Source organism: Notothenia rossii (genome assembly GCF_949606895.1).
Source record: "Notothenia rossii genome assembly, chromosome: 12".
Taxonomy (NCBI): Eukaryota; Metazoa; Chordata; class Actinopteri; order Perciformes; family Nototheniidae; genus Notothenia; species Notothenia rossii.
Window position 1 is genome coordinate 15824582 of NC_136911.1, and position 3887 is coordinate 15828468.

Genomic DNA, 3887 nt, shown 5'->3' on the forward strand with positions numbered 1-3887 from the left:
TGACCTTTGATGACTTGTCTGGGTCGTTCTTATGTTCCCTCTCCACTGTCGCCCACTGCAGGTAAGTTACCCCACTCTCTGCTGACACTAATTCTGACACTGGGCAAGAGAGGTCTTTGCATTCTGAACATTCACCATACATGCATTTGATGTTTTCAGGGTCACGTGTGATGGATTTCACCAGCTCGTCCAAGTTGACGGTGTTGATGACCCTGAGTTGGTGAAGCTTCTGAACGATGAATGTCAAATTCTCATGCATCTTGCACATGCATGTGTCCCGATCACTCAGTGTTGGCGCCACAACCCAGAATGGACGAAGGGAACAAAAAAGGGAATAGGAGATGGATCTCTCTTCGGCCAGAAATGTCAGGTGCAAGTTCTTCATGGTATCTGAAAGGAACCGTTTTTGCTTTTTCGTTTTCTTAAGAGTGATGGTCTGCTTTTTCCCAGTGGTAATTCGGCTTACATCATCTCTATCGTAGAAAGCCCTCACGCTATCCACCAGAGAATTCCCTACCCTTCTGTTTCGCCTTCGTTTGTAGGTGTAGCCGTCGGTCACATTCAACCACCTTGACTTAGAAAAACCAAGCGAATTCTGGAGAAGTCGTTGCAGTTTGTACTTCCTCAGAACCTTCCCCATTAGGACTTTTGAAATGATTTGCCTTTCCCTCTCCCCCTGTGCATTTTTTAACTTGTTCCTAATGTTGTCAATCAAAGCATGATGAAAAAAGAGTCTTTCGAATGGTCGCAGATGGAAGCTCTCTAATTTTTCTTTTGAGTTTTGTTCGTGGAGACTCATTTTTCCCTTTCAACCGTTGTACTTGTTTTCTATATTTTTCCTTTCTTCTTGTTTCTTGAGTCAGAAGACCCTGTAACTCTTCAATTTGTTTTTCTAATTTATATTTGGTTCTCCTGGTCCTTCGCCGTCCTTCATCCCGTTGTCTAAAACACAAGTTCATCACAATAAATACACATTGCATGTTAGCTTGAATGTTTCCATTGCCTACTTTGTAACTATACTGTAATAACTGGTTATGCGTAGCACTGTAAGAAAGATACACAAATACACAACACACATAAACAAATGAAAACTAAACCTTGAGGAGCTGGGCTGCACATCTACAGCTTGTGCTGGCTCAGGGCTGTGTGGAGGAGTGACAAGGTCCTGCAGTGCCCCTTTTCTCTCTTTCACCCTACGATACGTCTCCCTCCACTTTCTGCGAACATTCCGCTGCTCTCTGGCACTGACATCACCAATGTTCTTCCTTATGCCTGATTTTAGGTCTGACCTGTACTTTTCCTTTTCCTTCTCTAAATATCTTGCCTTCCTCTCTGGATCTGCGTCACGTCGTGCGCGATAATATTAATTCATTCATTATACTCTTTACATTCATGCATTCTTTTAATTCATATAAAAGAGGGCACTACTCATTGCTGTTACCGCCACTCAGTGCTGTTACTTTTTTTGGGTAACAGCAATGAGGGTAACGGCAATGAGTTTTTAGCATTAAATTAGCAATTGTGTGAAATCTAGCTACATAGCATCTATGCTAATAGCTTGAGCACACAGAGGACATTCTTAAGATTTAACTGAATATTTCACTTTTTTTTCAACAAATACCATCTTACAGATAATTTAGGTAACAGGACATAACTCTGAGACTTACCGTCTCTGACACAGCTACAATATCATTAAATTTAAGGAAAAATGAATGAGAGAACTTACTTTTGATCTTCCCATGATTTTCAAATGATCCAAATGATGTCACTTCCTGCTGAACATGAGAGCGATGGAATGTTCCAAAATTTTCAGAGGGGGAAATGTGTTTAGGTAACAGCACTGAGTGAAAACCTTGGGACGCGACTAAAATGGGAATTTTAACCAAAATTGAATTAAGTTTTTATAAGAAATGTTTTTTTAAAGTGTAGATAGAGTATGTAGTCACACTTAAATGCAAAAAAAAAAAGATTTTGGAAGGATTTTATTCATTATGCATTGAGGTAAAATGTAGCGTTTGGCTGTGGGGACAGGCAACAAAGGCTATGTTTCGAGGTGTTTTGGATGCCTTTTTATAATAAAAAAATTATAAATCTTTCATTTCTACAAGGATTCATGTGTATGGTGATTTGTTTAATAATAAAATGTAATTTATTTTATATTATTACTTGTTTTTATACATTTAATATGCTGGGGACGGAAATGGTCACCATTCGGCGGAATCACCCGGCTTCTGACGCCACCCGCGCTCTCATCGGCGCCTGGGTGGCACGCTTCTGGACCCCGTCTCGCCTCGGCGGTTTCGGACGTCGCCCATGCCTTTATTGGCCCGTGGGTGGCGCGCTCCGGGAACCTGCCTGGCCTCTTCCTTCGCCTCGGCGGTTTCGGACATCGCCCATGCCTTCATTGGCCCGTGGGTGGCGCGCTCCGGGACCCTGCCTGGCCTCTCCTCTTACCGCGGCTCACGGTTGGCCTCGACAGCAGCTTCGGACGGCGCTCCGTCTGGCTTCTCCCCTGTCCACGGCTCCTTCCTCCCGGGGTGACTGCTCCTGCCTTCCTGGGATTCCGCTCCGTCCTTCCGGAGGTTTCATGCCCGCCGCCGCCGTGCCTTCGCCTGCGGCCGGGCAGCGCTTTTTCCTGCTGGGTTCGCCACGACACCTACTGCAGCCCCCTTACAACGGGCCGTTCCGGCCCGCCCCCGGTGGGGGTGCCCTCGCCCTCGTTAGGGTCCCTACCCTCTCATGCGGCCTCCTTTCGTCGGCCCGTTCCATGGCCCGGTCCTCAATTGCGACCCCGCCCTCCTCGGCCCCTGTGGTGCTTCCTCCACGGACGCAAGGATTTATTTTGCCATATTTGAATTCTGGGGGGGCTTGTGTGGTGACCACGTATTGATACACTGGTTCATAATTCACACATGGAACTACAATTGGGGTTTTGTTTCCACACGGACCTGTTGTGTGTTCCATATATTGTGTGCCCTCCTGGCTCTTCCTCTTGTCGTCCCGGGCTGCGACCCGACAACATGTCCTTTGCAGCTCTCTATTAAAGACAACTTTGCACCTTCGATGCAACGCCTCTGACTCCCTATCTCTCGGCACTACAAGATAAACTTAAAAGTCCTCTTCAGACGCGATGTTATTCTTTCAGGATAACCAAAGACTTTGACTATATTTATAAATGTACATTCATAAAAAGAGGTGAAAAGTCTCTCTTAAGTCTTACCTTAAATGTTCTTTATAGAGATCTCTAATATTCTTGTTTAAAGATTCTTTATTTAACTCCTTTACCTCCTGAGAATGAAAAGTGCTGTGGCTTAGTTGATCAAAGATGCTGGGTTCTATAACCATGATCGTATATGTTATCAGGCTGTACATGACTACAGATTTGATATCATAAATATAAAAGATTTCTCAAATTGGGATCAATAAAGTATTATCTTATCTAAAGAGGATTTTAACAGAGTGGCTCAGTTAGCTAGATGGCAGCAGAGCTGTTAAATAAGATTTAAAAACTATGAAACTTGTTGGGGAAATATTGTCCAAGGTCCATAACTTTGACCAAGTTTATCAGTTCTGACTGAGCACACGCACCTGTAACCTTGGCTGCTGTGCTCTGTGTACTGTCTCCCTGTTCCTGCCTGTTGGCGTCAGCTGATAGAGGTGTTATATCTTGTTATGCAGCATGTTGATTATTCTCTCTGAACTAGCTAAATACATGGGTCTGAGGTAGAGTTCTTCAGATTTGACGTGGCAACTCTACCGTGAAGTCAGAACCTCTGGCTCTTGGACTTGTGATGTGAATTCTCCGGCCGAAGCTCCTGTCAGTGTTTGACATCAATGCTCCTGCTCTTCCCGTGTCTCCTTCATGAGTCGGTGACTCCCACTGCATC

The 3887-nt window shown here is 44.6% G+C and overlaps 1 long non-coding RNA gene across 1 annotated transcript; it reads right to left on the bottom strand.

The window, feature by feature from the left end:
• Window positions 1-669: 669 nt before the first annotated feature.
• Window positions 670-3599, bottom strand: LOC307025954. Its single transcript, XR_013804308.1, has 2 exons — window positions 1098-3599; window positions 670-942 (listed from the first exon to the last, which is right to left on the bottom strand). It is a non-coding gene; the product is annotated as an uncharacterized lncRNA (long non-coding RNA).
• Window positions 3600-3887: the final 288 nt, after the last annotated feature.